This window comes from Cnephaeus nilssonii (genome assembly GCF_951640355.1).
Source record: "Cnephaeus nilssonii genome assembly, chromosome: 17".
NCBI lineage: Eukaryota > Metazoa > Chordata > Mammalia > Chiroptera > Vespertilionidae > Cnephaeus > Cnephaeus nilssonii.
Window position 1 is genome coordinate 32,689,388 of NC_137088.1, and position 20,864 is coordinate 32,710,251.

The 20,864-nt window shown below is 45.5% G+C and overlaps 1 protein-coding gene across 9 annotated transcripts in view; it reads left to right on the forward strand.

The window, feature by feature from the left end:
* ZBTB38 (zinc finger and BTB domain containing 38) overlaps window positions 1–20,864 on the forward strand; it is a 127,661-nt gene that overhangs the window by 74,580 nt on the left and 32,217 nt on the right. For 6 of the 9 annotated variants that reach the window (XM_079794668.1, XM_079794660.1, XM_079794667.1 and 3 more), the window contains one exon: window positions 11,503–11,607. The gene's annotated coding sequence lies outside the window, so the exon portion shown is untranslated. The other 3 variants (XM_079794664.1, XM_079794665.1, XM_079794670.1) reach the window with 3 other exon arrangements.

Genomic DNA, 20,864 nt, shown 5'->3' on the forward strand with positions numbered 1-20,864 from the left:
TTGGGAGGAAGAGAGACACTGTAGAATGATGAGCGAGGGAAAGCCTTCTTAAAGAGAAGGCATTTCAGTGGAGACCTACATGGTAAGATAGATCCAGCCAGGAGAGAGCATTAGCAGCCAGAGGGGTGCTCATGCTCAAACTGCAAACTTTCCTTTCCTGGTGTAATTACCACGCTATCAGAGCCAGGTTTGATGACTTCGTGGATTGAGCCTTATTCAGGTAAGCTTCCCCTGCAGTGAGAACGTGGGTCAGGCCCTCCTAGCTGGTTTTAGTCAAATTCCCAGGACATGGTGCCTGTGGGGTCATTGCCTGCGCCCCAGTCCCATCTGGAAACACCTAAGAAGGTGCACTGAGATTCTGCACATTGCAGTCCCAGGTGGCGATGCAAGTTTGGTGCAGGCTCAGTGCTAACTCAGGAAATCCACCAAAGAAAGGCTTCTCAGAGCAAAATAACTATCTGGGAAGCCTTTTGTTTTATTTTTCATACGAATCCCAGCCGTTAGGGCCAAATGTTGAGCTAGTCATTACTTTTAATTTTTTTCAAAGGCAGAAACGTCTATCCCAGTGGTTGGCCAACCGCGGCTCGCGAGCCACAGGCGGCTCTTTGGCCCCTTGAGTGTGGCTCTTCCACAAAATACCACGGCCTGGGCGAGTCTGTTTTGAAGAAGTGGCGTTAGAAGAAGTTTAAGTTTTAAAAATTTGGCTCTCAAAAGAAATGTCAATCGTTGTACTGTTGATATTTGGCTCTGTTGACTAATGAGTTTGCCGACCACTGGTCTATCCCATCTTGCCAAAAAATTGTCATTGTCTCCCATTGCCTAAAACTCTTCAGTTCTGCAGACCTCTTTGACAGCTGGTGGCTTTCTAAAGACCTTACTACTTGGAGTGATATTTCTTTACTTCAGCAAATAACACTAAGAAAATTCTTCCTAAGAACCAAAACTCTTTCATGCCTGATAGGTTAGTCTATTGCTTGATGAAGGCCCAAGAACTAAGGGATAGGTTTGCTATATATATGTTTCAGAAGTGTCTTCTAAAATGGATTCATAATTTAGTGGACTTTGCTTATCACACGTTAGAAGTGGCCTGGCTGACTCTTTATACTTTGGTTTTGACTAGCCATGAAACGTTCCACTGCATGAAGATTGTTCTAGTCCAGTGGTCTGCAAACCGCGGCTTGCAAGCCACATGCGGCTCTTTGGCCCCTTGAGTGTGGCTCTTCCACAAAATACCACCGCCTGGGCGAGTCTATTTTGAAGAAGTGGCGTTAGAAGAAGTTTAAGTTTAAAAAATTTGGCTCTCAAAAGAAATTTCAATCGTTGTACTGTTGATATCTGGCTCTGTTGACTAATGAGTTTGCCGACCATTGTTCTAGTCCTTCATGGTAGAGTATCACCCATTAGTGGGAGAGGGAGCGCCAACAATTCAATTTAGTTCTTCAAGCATTTGTTGAGCTTCTGCTGTGTGGCGGACACTGCTATAAGGCAGAGTGGAATCTGACATGAAACTCCCTATGGAGCTCTAGTCTAGGTCCCTACACAAGGACAGAACATTGTACGGACAGGCACAATTGTGTGTCCTCTCTGTTCCAGAAAGAATGAAGTGTGCTGTTCTCTTAGTGGCCTTTTATACTGTCCCCTGAAAGCCAGCCTTCCGTTTGGGGCATCTCAGCTAATAGCAACGATGGTTCTTCCCTGGGACACAGTGTCTCGTCCTCATTACCTCCCCAAGATGTCTTGGCTCCTAATAAGCCACCGTATGCCTGGCTGCCCTGCTGCAGGCTGGTCTGCCTGTACTGCCAGGTGACCTGGATAACGGCTGCCACTCTTCCGCATTCATGAGCAGATGTTAAGTTGAGAAGCCCTTGAATGCAAAAATTTGAATTTGTGATGCAGGCAAGATGCTTCTGTTTTTTTCACCTTCCCTGGCTGACAGTGAGGGGTCTCCCTGCTGGCTTTGTGGGCAGCAGGTAAATCAAAGACCAGTCACCAAAGCACTTGTCTTTGTGAGGTGATCCCAGCATGGCTCTCCGTGGCCTTAAATGTCTCAATGACCAGAAAATTGCTCTTTTGATCTTATAACTCATTCTACATCTTTTCCCTTAATGGCTTCCTTGCCCCTGCAGCTATTCCTGCTCAGGGTTCAAGACGAGCACTTGCGTCTACCCTCACTGTCTTTGGCCTGCGGAGGGGGTTTGTTTCCTGGTTCTGTTTTGCTTTAAAAATGTGAAGTGTAAATATTCTTTCTGTGTTCATGAAAAGAGTGAGACCTTTCATGATTTTCTTTACATCATGAAATAAACTTCTCTCTTCCTTGCCCCGTGGTCATTGCTGCCAAGTGGATATTTTGAAATTTATTTTCCTTTTGCCTGCTAAAATCTTCTACCCTGGCTGAGGCCTTGCTCTAATTAAGGCCTAACAGCCCTGCCCCTCTTCCCCAGCGCTGAGCACCACGTGGAGTCCCTGCCCCAGGGCCTTACAAGCCAGTGAGATGAGAAAACAAAAGCCACCAGCTGAGAATGTGGTTAAATCCCAGAAGGGCAGTGCCCTTGTAATTTCCCCCCCTTCCTCATGTTTCTTGAGCTGTGGAAGAGAAGAGGGGAACCTTTAGTAGGGAAAGGAAAGGGTCACACCATTGAAAGAGTCTCTAGAAATTGCAGGATATCAGGAAACAATGTAGAACAGAACAGGGTGGTCATCTGAGAGGCAAAGTGGGGAGATGGAGATGACCGCAGACTGAGAGGACAGCAAGGGGGTGCAGAAACTGAGAAAGAGGGAACAAAGGGAGCGGTCAGGAGGCAGGCAGGCAGTGGGCGAACAAAAGCAGATGCTGCTGTGCTGCACCAGAAGCTGGGGGGTGTAATCCACCCCCCCGCTCCCCGCCGGGTCCCAGGGAGAAAGAATGGGGAGGAGTTTCAACTAGAAAACGAAGGCTTGGGAGAGCCCCTGAAAGGCAGGCTGCCGGCCTGCTGCACAGGCACTGGGTGTTCTGTTGTTCTCTCTGGCTTTGGTCGTAATATTGGCCTTGGTGCTTAATTGTCCCACGTGGGCTATTATGAAGACCCTGCAGTCTTGGAGGTGATTTATCTGAGTCTTAAGAAGTCTCCATCCCAAGGCCTGCATTCCACATGCTGAGGATGCCAGAGAGCCCCACCCCATATCGCTTGACTAAATCTGGTTTAACCTTTAAATTAAATGAGCCGAGTTTTCACATGGGCTGTGACCTAGTGCTTTTGGTCTTCTACGAAGCTCAGGCTGGAGACAGACCCGAAAATACCTGCGTTAAGGTGCAGAGTTTAGAAGCTCTTTTCCCCAAAGTCATGTTGCCCACAGCAGGCATGCTGCTCTGCTTTTGCAGCGCCCAAAGCTGGTCCTTCCTTGCTCTTCACCAGCCTTTCCCAGTCCCCGGTCTGAGTGCCTAGCAAACCATCTGCAGGGGATATTTCGTATGTCTTTTTTGGTCTCCCGGAGACCCATACCTGGCTGGCACACTAGCACTGAATGCTGTCATCATCCCTGTACTTCTTGCTTAGCTCTTGCAGGAATGTGAACCACAAACTTCAGTTGAATTGTGGACCTCAGGCCCACTTGTTCTATCGTTGAGAGAACTGTGACCCAGGGAAGTTGTCACTCTAGGTCACTCGGATAGTTAAGGAGCCATGCTTGACTCTTAGTCCAGTGCTCTTTGCACTAATGCTTTTAGGTCACAGAGGAAGTCCAGTTCTAAGCTAGGGGTTTGGAAGCTTTTTCTATAAAGGGTATTTTTTAAATTATTTTTATTGATTTCAGTGAGGAAGAGAGAGGGAGAGAGAGATAGAAACATCAGTAATGAGATAGAATCATCAGTTGGCTGCTTCCTGCAAGTCCCACGCTGGAGATGGAGCCCGCAACCCAAGCATGTGCCCTAACCCGGACTCAAATCATGACCTCCTGGTTCATAGGTCGATGCTCAACCATTGAGCCATGTCAGCTGGGCAAGGGTAAATATTTTAGGCTTTGTGGGTTAAAGCAAAATTGAAGATATTATGTATTTATATAACAACAGAGAAAAATTTCCAAAAACTTTTTAATGGTGAAATTAAAAATATAATCTATACTAATAAAAGGGTAATATGCTAATTAGACCAAGTCAACTGGCCATCTTCAGACATCCGACTTCTTTCCGGACAAAGCCATGGTGGTGGGGGCCAAGGCAGAGGCAGTTAGGGGCAAGATCAGGCTGGCAGGGGAGAGCAGTTAGGGGCAAGATCAGGTTGTCAGGGAGTTAGGAGCAACCAGGCTTGCAGGGGAGGGCTGTTGGGGGCAACCAGGCCGGTAGGGGAGGGCAGTTGGCAGTGAGATCAGGCCAGCAGGAGAGGGCAGTTAGGGGCAATCAGTCAGGCAGAAGCAGTTAGGGGCAACCAGGCAGGCAGGCAGGCAGGCAGGTGAGCGGTTAGGAGCCAGCGGTCCAAGATTGCGAGAGGGATGTCCGACTGCCAGTTTAGGCCCGATCCCCCAAGGGGTCCCTGATTGGAGAGGGTGCAGGCTGGGCTGAGGGAACTTCCTCCTCCATGCACGAATTTCATGCACCGAGCCACTAGTATATAATATTAAGTATAACAATAATAATCTATGCACTGGCATAGGTACAGAAAGGACTGTGGCTGGGTCCCAATAAAACTTTATCTATGGACACTGAAATTTGAGTTTCATGTAATTTTCATGTCATGAAATATTATTCTCCTTTTGGTTTTTTCCCCAAGCATTTAAAAATGTTAAGAACATCCTCAGCTTGTAGGTTATACAAAAACAGGTGGCAGGCAAATTTGGTACAGAGACCATAGTTTGTGTACCTATTTTCTAAGTCAAAACCTGTAAACTGGTGGCTCATTGGCAATTCTAGTCCACATATGTATTTTGTTTGACTTTTAACAATAGTTTTAATTGAATCAGTTACCATTGTTTTTGTTTTCTAATTTAAATATCCTCAACAGAGGATATTTTTCCATTGATTTTTAGAGAGAGTGGGAGGGAGAGGGAGAGACAAGAGAGAGAGACTTCAATGTGACAGAGGCACATGGATTGTTTGCCTCCTACACCCGGCGCCAGGGATTGAGCTTGCAACCCAGGTATGTGCCCTTGACCAGAATCGAACGCGGGACCCTTCAATCTGCAAGCTGCCGCTTTATCCACTGAGCCAAACAGGCTAGGGCTCTAATATTTTAATTGTATTAACTTTTCTCTCCTAATTATAAAATTAAATTTTACTACTAATGCAATAATATGGAATATTAACATTTTGGCATGTATTCTTTGAGTCTTTTGTCTATGCCTTGTGATTTTTTTTTTAATAGTTGAGATAATATTTTGTGGACAATTTTGTATCTTTTTATTTATTTATATAATAAGCATTTTATGTCATTTTAAAGTCTTTCATTAACATAATCTTTCAAAACTTTATTATGAACATTTTAAACAGATGGAAGCACCAGTTAAATGAACCCTTGTGTAGCCATCACACAGCTTCAACAATTCTCAACTGCTGGCCAATCTTGTTTCATGTAAATCCTCTCTTGTAGTATTTTAAAGCAAATCCCAGATCATATAAGTTTTTCTCAAAATATTTTTGTATCATTCTCTAAAAGATAAAGATACTAAGAGAAAGCCCTTCTTTGGGGGTGGGGAGAGAGAATAAATGTTGATGTATTTAGGTGTAAAAGAGAATGATGTCTGCAACTTACAAATGACAGGAAAAAAATAATCTACCTAATAAAAGAGTAACATGCTAATTGACCATACCTTCGCGACGCTCACCAGCCAATCAGAACTGAGTATGCAAATCAACTCAACAAATATGGTGGGTTAATTTGCATATGCGGGCACCAAGCGGCCGGGGGCAGGATGGGACTCTTGCGTCGTTGCCATGGCGATGATGCAGGCGTCCCGAACCACCCCGGGCCGCTCAGGGCCTCTAAGCAGTGTGGGAAGGAGGAAAGGCAGCTCGGGCTAGAGCAGAGGCAGTGCCCGCAGCCAGGGAAAGGAAGGCCCATTCTGGCATGAATCTTCATGCATCGGGCTTCTAGTAGATAAATAGATATGGGTAGAGTATTTTTGGTACTATTAAGTATTTTTGGTACTATTTTTGCAACTTTACTATAACTGAAATATTTCTAAAATAGTTTTTAAAATGTAGATTACTAAAAAATACATTTTAAAATGTGGGTTACTAAGAAACAAAAATAACCACAGTGTCATTACCACACCAACAAAAACAATAATTCTTTAATAACATCAGATATCGCCCTAACTGGTTTGGCTCAGTGGATAGAGCGTCGGCCTTCGGACTGAAAGGTCCCAGGTTCGATTCTGGTCAAGGGCATGTACCTTGGTTGTGGGCACATCCCCCGTAGGAGGTGTGCAGGAGGCAGCTGATCGATGTTTCTCTCTCACAGATGTTTCTAACTCTCTATCCTTCTCCCTTCCTCTCTATAAAAAAATCAATAAAATATATATTTAAAAAAATAACATCAGATATCATAGTCAGCATTCATATTTGTCCAGTTTGGTCATTTTTTTAAAAAAAAAAATGTGTTCAAAATACAATTCTAAATAAGGTTCAAACAGTGAAATTAATATTTCCTCAAATTTCATTTAATCTATAGATTTTCCTACCTCTCTTTCTTTTATTCTTGCTATTGCTATAAAAAAATTTGTTGAAAAAACATTTGACCCATAGATTGCGTTTCTTGGTGCTGTTTTACATGTTCCTCTGTCTCAGAAATTTCTTGTAAGTGGCTAGTTACAAGTAGAGACTTGATCAGATTCAGATTCCTTTTGTTTTTTAAGTATTCAACATTTCATATATTTTATATAAAATCCCTCGTTTGGGCTTCATTGGAAAATTATGAGGACCTGGGATTCCCACCTGGCAACAGTTGCTCTGGGGCTGGGTGGTGACCACCCGCACTCCCCATTTAGGTGGGACACCGGTTATCCTGTTGGCCTCGGTTCACATTACTTCCTGCTGGCTCCTGTGGGCATTGGAAGTTGACACCCCTTTTCTAAACACTGTCTCTTCCTGGGCTTTGGTAGACTTCTCAACACAGTATCACAAGAGGCCTTTCAGGAACGTGGTGGAGATTAGAGAAAATGGTTTAGACAGGCACTTTCTTAAAATGCTTGAAGAAAAGAGATAAGCAGCCACATCAAGGGAGGCCAAGTGATAGAATCTGTACCCAGGATGAGGGAAAGAGAGGAAAAGTAAAACAATAAATTGAGTTCACAGAGTGCTGCAAATATGGGAGGCAGAATGAGTCAAAGGAAGGAAGTGGATTTAATAGAGACACTGCTTACATCTATTTATATATTATGATAATATTGAAACCTTAAAAAATAAAGAGAAGGGCAATAAATGTTAAATTGGCCAATACTCCTAAATCAAAAAGTGCGAGCAGACAGTTGTAACATAACGGAAATAGTGGGAATTAAAAGAAATGAGGTAGAAAACAAGGAACGCCTAAAAAGGCCACTGGAAAAGGATCAGGAGCCATGCTGTGGAGATGTTGAAGAATGGATAGAAATTTAAGGAGAGAGGAGAAAATCTTAAAGTCTTAGGTATTTTTTGGTGATTAGCAAATGTATTACAATGAAAAGTATTCCACAGCTATAGAAAAAGAAACCGCATTGAGTTGTTTTGAAAAGAATAAACCTTTCCAGAAAAGAATAAAATCATGACAAGTTAGGAAGTTCCGGGAAATTTCCAGCTAGTTCCCCATAGTCAGAAGAATGATTAAGAGAGAGAATTTGCGACTGGTTATGAGGAAGGTTGGAAATTTTTGAAGGACAGGCTGATTATGTAAGGTTTAGGTTGTGGTGTTTAAAACTGTTGCCATGATATTTTAGTTATTAATAACAATTTGGGGAAATCTGCTCACTTCTGGAGAAACATTTAGCTCTAACGAGAAAGAAATGCCACTGTTTGTGAATTCCCAGGTGGATGTTAGGAGCCATTCATTGGCTAAGCCTCTTAGGAAAGCCAGAGCCGATTTCACCCTTGACAAGCTGTTGACAGCTTCTGATCAAGGTACCACCTTGGAACATGTTAGCAGCACAGAAAGTGGACTGTGGAGTCAGACCTGCGTTTAAATCCCTTTATGTCAGTCACCACGTGACCCTGGCAGCTTACCCGTGGAAAATTTCTAGGGTATAAAGGTTGCTTTACACACTGAAGCTATGGCTCTGACCGCTTGGACTTAGAGCTCTGAATACTTGACTTGCAGCACTAAGAGCCACAACTGTTTACACTTACAGAGCACTTACTATGTATGCCAGGCACTACTGTAGATGCTTCTTGTGTGCTACCCCATTTAATCATCAAAAAGCCCTACGAGGTAAGTGTAATATTAAAAACAGCCTCATTTTACAGACGAGGAAGCCAAGCTCAGGGAAAGTGAGTAATTTGCCTAAAGTTACATAGTGAGTGACCTCGTAAGTGACAAAGCTGGGCTTTAAACCCAGGCAGACAGAATCCAAGGGCCAAATTACTTTGCTCTACCACCTCCCACCTTCCAATCTCAGAGAAGCCCAGAGAGCAATGCCCGTGGCTCCTAATTCAGGTGCCTCCATTTTGTTGGAGGTCCGTATGATTTTCCAAAAGCCTCAATAGAAAACACATAAACTTGCAATCAAACCACAGGTTTCATTAGGTTGGAATCCACAATTAACAACAGGTTAGCTCAAGTTTTGTAGAAGCTCTGATTGGCAGTTACTATTACATTACCAAAAACACTGCAGGATCATTTTTCTAAGTGGGAAGATGAATCATTAGTTAATACATGCAACTTGGTGGAATAGATCTTTCTAGACATGTGGCCTAGGGAGAGAGAATAAAGGGTGCTTGGCTTTGAGGGGGTTGGGAGCTGCTAGTGTACATGTGTATGCATGTTGTCCAACCTGCCAGTGTTCAAAACCCTGCCTACTTATTTATTTAGTTATGAGGTCTGGTGATAAGATTTATTTGTGGCACCAAATCCTGCCTTTATTTTTTTTTTAATTTCATGACCCTTTAATTTGATTTTAAGGCAATATATTTTCCCTGATTATTTAAAATCAAAAAAGTTTTATTGGTTTTGTATTTAATGTTGGAATCTACTTTATTCATCAAAATGATCACGTACTGAAAACATGGTCAGGACCTGGGATGCAGAATTGCGAACACGGCACTCCAAGCTAAAAACAGGATATAAGCGAAGCAAAGAACAGACTTTCCATCCTAAATTGTCACCTGGGAGTGAATCTTTTCTAAAAGAAAAATTTAAAATAAGACTCATACTACCAAGACACAGGACACACGGATGGGTTTTTAAAAACAAGCAAACAAAGCCTGTACGTTAGTGCACTAGGCTGTTAGCTACATGACGAGTGTGTAAGGCCTCCCTCAGTAAATAACTTTCTCCAAGAGCAGTCCCTGGATCTCAGAAGAAAGAGCCTAGCAGTCAGTAGCCTTTATATAAGGAAGAGAGCTGGATCTTTTGCGTGAAATAACTTTTATACCACGTGCGGAAAATCAATCTAGGCCCTGACAGCCATGGGAAAGCGCAGGTGATACCCCTCGTCCTGAGAATTTAACTAAATTGCAACTGCACTTGACTTTCTCCAATGCGCAGGATTTGGCTGCTGTCTGGGATCTGGGTCAGGGACCCGGGGACCCTTCTGCGGGCCCAGGCCTTCTTCTGATGGCGACTGTGCTCCTCGGCGGCAGACCCCCCAAGCGGGTTGTCCTTCCGCGGGTTCTGGCTTGTGGAGGCGGAGGCCGCTGTCCGCTGGGTAGGTCTGGGGCCTCCGTCGGTGCCCCCGGGTCCCGCTGCTGCCCTCCCGGGGCCCCGGTCAGGGCGCAGCGGGCCCCCTGCAGCACCGGCCCGCGGTGCAGAGGGTCGGACCGACCTTCTCCCGGACGGGCCGCGGCCAGTGCCCAGCGCCGGGGGCGGGCCGGGCTGGCAGAGCCCAGCCGGCGTCCATTTTCTGGGCGGTGCTGCGCGGCGCGGCGGCCTGGCGGGTCCGGAAGCGCCATGGACCCCCCGGGAAACGCGCGCGCGGCGGCGGAGTCCAACCCCGTAAGTGCCAGTCGCTGGGTCTGCGAGCGCGGCCGGTGGGCGCTGGGCTCCGAGCGCGGCCGGCCTGCCCCTCCCTTCCCCGGGGGGAGATCGAGACCTGGCTGGGGAGCCTGGCGCGGGCTGTGGGCTCCGCCGGCGCCGGGAGCTGAGCCGCTGCAGGGACCGCGCGCCCGCAGGTGCCCGGGCTCCGGGCCTGCGCCGCCGGGGAGGGGGCTCCGCTGCGGAGTCGGTCAGGTTGCGCTGCAACTAGCGGCCCAACTGCGCAGCTGTGCCGGAGGGCGGGGGGCCGGGGAGAAATGCGCACCCAAGGGACGTTCTGGGCGCGGGTCCAACAGGCTCGGGCGCTGCGCTGACAGTCGCACCTCCCCACCCCCAGACTGCGACTCGGACCCCGGACCTCACCCTGCGGAGACCTGATGATTTCCCTGGTTCAACACCAAAACCCTGGAATTGAATGGAAAATGCAAAGGCAGGGCCCTGCCCGCCAGGGGGGTGCAATCCCAGCCTCCTTCTTCTGCAGTAGAGTTAGGTCTGCTCAGTTGGTCCAACACAGCCGCCCGCTGTTAGGCACTTTTTTGCAGAGTGTATACTAATCACCTTAGATTTTAGACCATCTGCGATTCCGCTTTATAACTTCCGCTCTGCTATAGGTAAGTGATTAATACTATTCTGGACTTTGGCCCTAACTGAATATAGCTTTTAAGGATTCGTTATAGATGATATGCGTTATGGTAACTTATACCTATTTTAACGGTTAAAGACTTTTCTCCTAATTAAAAAGCTTAACTACTCGGTCAGGTTCTCAAGGCTGAAAAACATAGGAGGGTTTAGTGCGTGCTTTCAGAGAAACTTCTAGTGAGGTGCTGTATCTAAGCTAAGCGTGGTGTTTTTCCAATGGAGTAGGGACCCATTAGAAGAGTGTGAAATCAGTTTAATGGGTTACTCTTGGAATTTTTGAAAAGATATAGAGAAGAATCGAGTCTTAATGCATTGCACATAGTAAAAGTAAGCATTGTTTTGATGTTTGAGATTTTGGAGTTTGTTTATATAATTTTTTAAAAATGGTGGGTCACTGTCAAAAATTTTTTAAAACCCCGACTTACAGGTTAATAACTCAGGCTTTGGAATCAGTTGAACCTGGATTTAAGTGCCAGATCAGCATAACCTAGTTGTGTGACCTTGAGTATATTCTGTGACCTCTCAGAGTCTCTTAGTATGGCTGTAAAGTGGGGAATGTCTGCTATATTTCAGGGGTGTTATAAAGACTAGATGAGGTCGCTTATGTCAATCACTTTGCTCAGTGCTTGACTTATAGTAGGTGTTCAATACGCATGCTAATTGTAATTACTATTGTTGCCGACACATCAAATCCTGGCAGCTCATCTTGAGACACTGCGCTTTTCTTTTTTAGATCTTGATGTGGAAGAGATGGAGGACTCAGAACCAAGGATTTCCAAGTGATTTCTTCCAAAGCACGAGAAACTAATTTCGTTAAGGCTGATCCGTTCTACCTGAGGTAACTAAATTTGTGTGTCTCCGAAGTCTACCTGAAAGAGGAAATGGTTTTTCTAAGGGACTGAAGGACTCCCCAGGGACATGTGATTTGTGCCAGTGATCCACCAGGTTTGGGGATGACACAAAGTGACAATGATATTTAAGCGAATTGTTATTAAGGAGACGTGTGTGAGGCCTCTGTGACGAAGGGTGAACTAAGTGAATGAGACTCCAGGATCTGGTTTCTCCTCTCAGTTCTGCCAGTGACTGTCATGAGAGCGTCTGTAAGTCTCCTTATAGATTGCTAGCTTCTTGAGGCCAGAAGGACCGACAGACATCATTGAGGCCCAGATAGTTTAAATGACTCTTCAAGGTGACCCAGTGGGCTGGGATAGAGGCAGGCCTTGAACCTGGACCTCGATTGCTTAGTCATGCAACCAGCCTCAGGGCCTGCTGTGGAGTGAGCACCGTGCTAGGCACTGAGCACAAAAGGATGAAAAGGCCGCCCCAGGACACTTGCAACTTGTGCAGACAAGTACTGACAACACAGTCCAGTAAATGCTACCTTTGAGGCATATACAAAGCTTCAAAGATGATGATGATAACAACTACCAGTTCTCAAGTACGTGTGTGTGTGTGTGCGCGTGTGTGTGTGTGTGTGTGTAAGGCAGTGTCCTACGGGATTAAGTGTTGTCTTTTTAACTATTCCTATAAGGTAAGAAAGAATAGATGTGAAGGACTGAAATGTAAACGTGCACAGGCAGCTCATGAAGGCCTTTGCATCTCATACTACGTTTATGGTGCACGTTTTATATGCAAAGCACAGTGTTGGGCCCCAGAGTGCTTGCCCTGGAGGAACTTGCAACCTAAACTCCAAAGAGACCTAGTCAGACGGGCAGTGCCTGACATTCACCCCTCCTCCACCTGCTTCGCCAGCAGCCAGAGTAGGATCCATCACAAGAAGAGTTGACATATCACAGTTCTTGCCCCTCAACGCACTTTCCCCTTTTTTCAGATTTAACATATCCTTCCATTCACCTATGAAACTTACACTTTCAATTTACTAACAATAGGAAGGCCTTCTCTGAATTCATTCATTTACTTTTTCATTCAACAAATGTTAATCGAGCTCCTCCAAGGCACTTGGGCATTCAAGACCATCATGTTATTAGCCATATTCAGTCTCTTAGCAAGGATCGTTCAACAGTTAGAGGTTTTTTATTGTTAATATGCTAGAAAACCAACTCCAAGAATGTTGGAGACTGACGCAGAAATAGGATTCCAACTGGATAGATAGGAGAATCTTTTCAGAAAGGAATTTCTTCCCTTTAAAATTTTGATTTTGCCATTACTCTCATCTGCTTATAGAGGCCTTTCATTTGTGCACTTAACCTGTAGGCAGAGAGAAAAACCAGTTTGGCAAGTGGGCTGTCTTTGACTCAAAATGCTGTTTTTTAGCTTTGGAGGCCACATGGCACTATGAGTGTTCAAAGTAAAACAATTTAAGAGATACTTTCACTTAAAGGTACAAAGTTATACCTTTAAACACTTGCAACTTGTGCCTCAGTGGATAGAGCGTCGCCGGTTTGCCTCAGTGGATAGAGCGTTGGCCTGTGGACCATAGGATCCCCGGTTTGATTCCGGACAATAGCCGGTACAGGCTCCTCCCCAGCCCAGGCCCTGGTCAGTGCTCGTGCAGGAGACAACCAATCAATGTTTCTCTCACATTGATGTTTCCCTTTGTCTTTCCCTCTCTCTTCCACTCTCCCTAAAAATCAGTGGAAAATATCCTCGGGTGAGGATTAACAACAACAAAAATAATAAAGTTACAAAGTTAGAGATAGTGCCAATAATTGCATTAAGCAACAGAAATCAGATTGTAAGTCTTGAATGCTGCTTGTAATAAACTTAAGCTTTGCCAAAACCGGTTTGGCTCAGTGGATAGAGCGTCAGCCTGCTGACTGAAAGGTCCCAGGTTCGATTCCGGTCAAGGGCACGTATGTTGGTTGCGGGCACATCCCCAGTAGGAGGTGTGCAGGAGGCAGCTGATCAATGTTTCTCTCTCATCGATGTTTCTAACTCTCTATGCCTCTCCCTACCTCTCTGTAAAAAATCAATAAAATATATTTAAAAAAAACAAAAACTTAAGCTCCAAATAGAACACATGAGATATTGAATGTAAATGTGCTTTGCAAACTTTTAGGAGTCCTATAAATGTAATGCCGCAAGTCCCCCTTGAGTAACTGCTATGAGTGTGGCACTGTGCTAGAGAGAACGGAGGAGGATTCAGCATCAAAAAGATCTGGTTCCTTCCCTCTCAGACCATTTGTGTGTGTGTGTGTGTGTGTGTGTGTGTGTGTGTGTGTTTGGTATGTTTTTATTGATTTCAGAGAGAGGAAGGGAGTGGGAGAGAGAGAGAAACAGCAATGATGAGAGAGAATCATTGAGTGGCTGCCTCCTGCATGCCCCCTACTGGGGACCGAACCCAAAACCCAGGCATGTATCCTGACTGGGAATGGAGCCGTGACCTCTTGGTTCAAGAGTCGACGCTCAACCACTGAGCCACAGGGGCCGGGCCTGTCAGACAGTTTTGTAGGTGAGGAAATAATATACACAAAAATAACTGCGTGGTAAATGCCAAAAAATATATATATTGGTGATTTGAAGAGATAGAGGTCCTCTGGGAGTCAGGGGACTCTTTTTTGAGGGGGGAAAAACACATTTAAGCAAGTCCTTGAAGAATGTGGTTTCTATCAAAGAGAGGAGGAGGAGGCATTTGAGATAGGAGAAGTAGCAGAATGGGAAAGCATGGAGCGTATTCAGGGAAAGGTAGTAAGCCCAGTTGAGTTAGAACTGGTCTATGGAGGCATCTGGTGAGAGATACAACTGGAGAACATTTGGTACCAAATGATACTGGTCTTGAATGCCAAGCTAGGAAATATGAGTGGATTAGCCAGTAGGAGACATTGAAGGTGTTTGGACAGTGGGGTATCATGGCTGCGCATGAGGGGTGTGCTTGTGGTAGCTGTGGGGACATGGGGAGGAAAGGCAGGGCAGAGACTAGAGACAGGAAGACCAGTTAGAAAGGATGGGGGAAGGCCTGCAATGGGTGATGGCAGTGCAATGGGAAAGGCACGGATGCAAAAGGAAGGACGGACACAATCTGCCGTCTCAGGAGAGAAGAAACAGCTAACGCCAACACATTTCCAGAGCAGTGATGCCTGTGGAAGGAGCTTGGAGGGAGGCGAGGTGCTGTGTTTTAGAGGTGCTGAGTTTGAAGTGTTGGAGTATGGCATCCCCCGGACAGATGGGGGCTTTATGCCCCAGAGCCGTGGTCGGCAAACTGCGGCTCGCGAGCCACATGCGGCTCTTTAGCCCCTTGAGTGTGGCTCTTCCACAAAATACCACGGCCTGGGCGAGTCTATTTTGAGGAAGTGGCGTTAGAAGAAGTTTAAGTTTAAAAAATTTGGCTCCCAAAAGAAATTTTAGTCGTTGTACTGTTGATATTTGGCTCTGTTGACTAATGAGTTTGCCGACCACTGCTCCAGAGGAAGGCCGGGGCTAGTTTGGCAGTCCTTGCAATATAAATAAGTCAAGAGGTGGGAGAAGAGATTGTTTTCAGAAAGACTATATGGAGGCAGAAGTTGAGGATGGAGCCTTATGAGAAAAGAAGGAAGGACCCAGGCAGGATCTAGAGAGAATTTTGGCAAAAGAGCAAGGAAGAACCATGGGAGAACACGACTCCAGAAGCCAGCAGAAGGGGGTTTCCCAGTGGAGGGGACCTGGAGTGTCAGATGCTAGGGGTGGAGGGGAGGCCCGGAATGGTCATTGGATTGACATGTGCTAGATCACGTTTGTTGGCGTTTTCCTTTGTAAGGTAATACGACTTACAGAATGAATATGAAAATGTTTCATTTGCAAAAATTTGTAGCTTGAGCAAATCAAGAATCGCTGTTAAATTTGACCCTAGCAAGCCTCAAAACACACTTCTGATTACTAACATTCAGGCTATTAAATGTGGTTTTGATAGTAGTCATACCCTTTATTCTGTTGTCAGCAGATAGACCAAAGAAAATTCGTTGATATTGTAAGTTCTTTAAAACTACATTTCTGTTTATGCAAAAAAGTTCTAAAAATAATTTAATTCCTATGCCTTTTTACCATATGGCTATCTTATGACGTGTGTGTGTGTGTGTGTGAGAGAGAGAGAGAGAGAGAGAGAGAAAGAGAGAGAGAAAGAGAGATTTCATAGGCACATGAGCTTAATACAATGGAATGAGAAGATTGGGTCAGATAAATCTAGTTTCACAACCGTGCTGGTCCCTATCCCAGGCTTGTGACTTCGGAAAAGTTACTCTGTCTAAGCCTTAACTTGTTTCATCCATAACTCAAATAGGATTATTTTGAAGATTGAGTAATATGCCATAGTTCGGTCAAGAGCTATACTATCGTAGGCAGTTAGTAAACGTTGATTCCCTTCCCTTGACAGCCTTCTGTGTGTATGCAAATTTCTGCATAATGTGCATCTCTACACAAAGCCTTATCTTTATGACTCATTTTAATGTGTTAGTTTTATCATAGAAAGAGCATACCTCCCACCACGCTAATCTATCCTGTGATAGTTCAGGTGGCTTACAGTTTAATATGGATAAGAATCAACCTGAGGAACTTGCTGAAATGTAGGTTTCCAGACCCCTGGCACAGAGATTCTGATTCAGTCTATTTAGGGTGGGGCCCCTGGGAATTTTCATTTTAAAGGATCACTGCTGCGATGAATATTAACAAATGCCAATTGCTAGGAAGGGATAAACTTGAGACTTGATATGCTGATTACAACTCCAATTTCTATTAGAGACATTCTGTGCTCAAAAGTTCTATATTTGTTTCATAATGTTTGTGAATTATATTTGTAATAAGATAAAAACGAACGGACCCCAGATAATCAAGGAATGGTGGCATTATCACACCCACCTTCACTGTCTGCAGTGTATCTACAGCAGTACTGTGCAACACACAGCCCCCAGATCAGCTTCCTTTCCTATAGAGTGAGTTGCGAGACCCTCTCCCTATGCTCAGAGTTTGCAAAACCAACATAACTATAACTGTTGTTACCAGTAATATATTTAACTAGAGGCCCCCTGCACGAAAATTCGTGCACTGGGCGGGCTCCCTCAGCCTGGCCTGCCCCCTCTCACAGTCTGGGAGCCCTCAGGGGGTGTCCTACTGATGGCTTAGGCCTGTTCCCCCGGAGGGGCTGTGCAGCTCATGTGGGATGGGCCTGGGCCCACCGGTGCCGCCCCGCCTCTCCCAGTGCCCGCCTCTGCGGATGGAGGGGCCCTGTGGTGCGGGTGGGACTGGCCCGGGCCCACTGGCGCCGCCCCGCCTCTTCCGGGCCACCGGCTCTTGGACCTCGCAGCTGCTGCGGCTTTGTCTGGAAGGACATTCGGAAGACATCCGGTCTAATTAGTATATTACCCTTTTGTTAGTATAGATGGCAGCAACATTGTACAGTCATACCACTAAGACATTTTATTGCATTTATCTATCTGACTCTGTGTCTTCTGGTCAATAAACATCTGTTATTATATCATAGTTCCCTCATTCTCTGCATCTTGGGATCATGTAATTTTGAGGCTAGTTCATGTTGTTCATCTCATCTATCCTAACCTTATTTTATGAGATGAGAAAATAATTATTTCCCTCCTAGTCCTCGCTCTCTGCTTACTCACAAGAAAAGGTTGAGGCATACATATATGTTTGGTGTCTAAGCTATGTATGGAAGATGTAAAACCTGTTTACTTGTATGTATTGAATTGTGTTTTATGCTTCTTGTACATGTTTGAAAAATCAGATGACTTAATGGGAATATATTTATTAAAATGATACTGAGTCATTTTATAATGTTGCTGGCATGCGTTGATGGTTTGCTTCTCTTGGAAGAGGATGCCAGTGGCCTGGAGCTTTGCCTAGAAACAGGGTTTCTCTGTCTATACCCCTAGCTCCCGAGAGGAGAAGACAGACTGACGTTCATGGAGTCGGCTCTGCACCTTGTGTGCATTAGCCCAGCCATCTAATTAGAAACTCAGGATAACTGGGTGTGGTGGACTCGAGGCGGAGAGGCTCAGTGATGCGGCCACTGTTGTCGAGATTTTCACACCCTGGGCTTTATCTGACTCCCAAGTCCTGCCTCTTCTCCCCACACCCAGCCACATACTGAGAGTAGGCAGTAGGTCATTGTTTCTGGTTTTAGGTTAGAGACTTAGAGACCCTTGTCTCCGGTGTTATCCTAAGCTCAGATTTTTTTTTACAAGAAGCAAGTGGAGCGGAGGTATTATGCAGACTTGAATCTGTCCAGTAAATATCAACTCTCTGTGCCAGGTACCAGAGTAGGACCCCACCCTTGTGGGGCCTCCCGTCTCCCTCACAGGCCCTTATCTACCACCTAGGTGCTGCTGCAAGCTTTTCTTATAGCCAGAATACTAACGGATTTCTGCACCGATAAGATCAGCCAGTTTGTGTCTCACTAGAGCCGTGGCCGTCCCTATGCCTAAATGTTCCCAGAGTGGCCAGGCCAGTTGAAAGTTTAAAAGAGTTCCTTGAGGTATTGCCCAGAGGTGTTCGGTAAGTGTTTGTCGATTACCCTCTGAGGCCCTGTGGAGGGAGGTGAAAAGTCCTCTGTGTGAGAGAGCAGCCTGGAGGCCTGGACTTGCTCCCTTGCCCCATCTGCAACCTTGGGAAAGAAAGTCGAGGAACTTTACTGGCTTGGATTCCTCACCTGTCACCAGAGGTGTGGCTCAATGATGGCTAAGGTTCCTTCCAGCAGTACTGTCTTTCCTCTCCAGCAGGAAAAGCAGATAAAGCCCACATCTGAGGCCTTCTGTGGCCCCCATTTCAGGATTTCCTCTGACTGTCCTCGTGGATGCCCTAATACTAGCCAGACTTAGCTGGGAGTCAGTTAAAAGGTAGCAAAATGGGAGGTAGGGAATCATGGTTTTCACACGTTATGGCTACAAAGAACCTGAGACACAAACTAGCCCAACCTCCTCACATTCCAGACTGGGAAACGGGAGTTCCGGGAAGTCATAGGACTTGCTCCAGGTCACACTGTTAGTGGGCAACTGGGAGCAGAACCCAGTGTCCTGTACCCAGTCCCGTGTGCTCTGCAGAAACAGGCAGGTCCTATCAGGAGAGCGGGAGGTGGCCGCCTGCAAGCAGAGCTTGGAGGGACTGCCTGGCCCGCTGGAGAGGGCTTCGAGCAGCCACAGTGGACACCATGACGCAGACTTCCATCCTGCTGAGCCACTGACGCTCTGGGATGGTTGCCATTTAAGGTGGTAAAGAAAAGGTCTTTTTAAGCTGGGAGCAGCAGAAGGCTCTTTCCCATTTTGTTAAAGCATTTTTCCTTTCATTTAAATGAAAATTACTAAGCCATACACTAATTTAATTGTGGAAGGAATTAACCATACTCTCAGGGAGGGTGAGGAAGAAGACGCAGCTTGCACAACCCAGTTTGCTGGCTACTGCCTTGAGCCGTGTTCAGCCCGGGGTGCGTTTTTCGTGAGAAATCCAGTGACGGTTTACCTCCTGGAGGGGCGTCCTGGGGCTGTTTCTGCAGCGGTGAAGGCACGCTGTGTGCTAGCCAGGTGGAGATGAGCTGTCACTTCCTGCTTCGTGCGTTGACTAGTGTTTCTAGGCCCCGTTTTGTTTGTGTTCTTCTTCCTGCTCCCGCGTCAGAACAACTTCTGGTTATTTGTGGAGTTGATTACAGTGAGACCAGAAGGCCAGCAATTCAGTAAGCACAGAGCTGAATGTATTACCTTACCAGGCATGAGAGGCTCGTGTTCGAATCTCAGGCGCCCCCAGCTCACGTGCATTTTCATTTTAGGCTTGGAGGTTTCTGATTAGCTCTACTAGAACGTGGATTCGCTCCGAGACCGAAGTGAGATTTCCTTTTTACAAACCTACTCAGCATTCTGGTCTGTCCCTGCTCTGTGCCGGTTTATCTGGCCCTGCAGTCCCTGCCATGAACTCAGAGAGCAGTTTCTCGGGGGCTCACTGCTGTCTCTGATGCTCACCAGTGGGAGCAGAGTCACAGTGGCCACAGTCACCCCTGCGGCCTGGGTTCCTGTGGTGTGTTCTGCCCTTTGCTTGGACTTACGCGAGTTCCACCTCACCTTAACGGGAGAGGAAGGGAGGACCATTTTGCGGAAGCAGAAGGCCCTAGGACAGACGGAAAAAGCGATGACGTGGCAGTGAAATGAAGCCCCGGATGGGGCTTTACTCACACGTTAGAGAACTGGCCTACCCCAAGCGCTATGCTAATAAATTGGGTTAAACATTTTTTTCCAGTCAAGGTCGAGCAATCCTGGAGTTTCTTGAGCCACTACACACTATAGGTTGACTTTTTGCACAGAAGCACCGTAAATTTCCCGAGAGAACATTTTTTTTTTCCCTAAATGAATATAGACTACAAAGTGAGTTTCTCGTTGTCCAAGTAGAGTATATGGGGTGTAGATTGATGTCTGAAGTCGGGGACCCGTTTTCTAAGTCTGTTCTGGCCCACGGCAGTCTAGGTGGCTATCAGTAACATACGTCATCACACAAGTGTTAATCAAAGTACAAGCTGGTTATCAGTAACATGCGTCATTCCTATGGATGGAGTGCAGAAGGAATATGGGGTAAGTTTTATCTATGTCACACACACGCGCACACACACACACACACACACACACACGGAGGTGGCTACCTCAGTGGTCAAGTCTGACCCTTAATATGTCACTCTAAAAGTTCACCCTAAAATTACAAACTTATAAACTAGAAAATTATTACTATTACACTCATCCTGTTTGTTGTATATGTATATATTTTTAATCCTCATCCATGGATATGTTTTTATTTTTGTTTTGTTTTTTATTGATTTGAGAGAGAGACATCGGTTGGTTGCCTCCTGTACGCACCCTGATCAGGAATTGAACCTGCAACTTTTTGGTGTACGGGATGATGCTTCAACCAACTGAGTCACCTGGCCAGGGTCTGTTTGTTGTATATTTAATATTCCTAATATATGTTTTTTATTTTGACATTTAAAAATAACCAAGAGCTTTTTGCCACATCTGACTGATCTATTTTAATACTTTCTTCCCTATTTAATGATACGAGTTTCTGATAAGATGATTTGCACTTCTCCGTATTTTAGGAAATACTTTTTGAGGTCTTTTTTTCTTTCTTTCTTTTATTCAGTTTGAATGGGAGTCTTACCTCCAAGCCCAGCAGCTACCT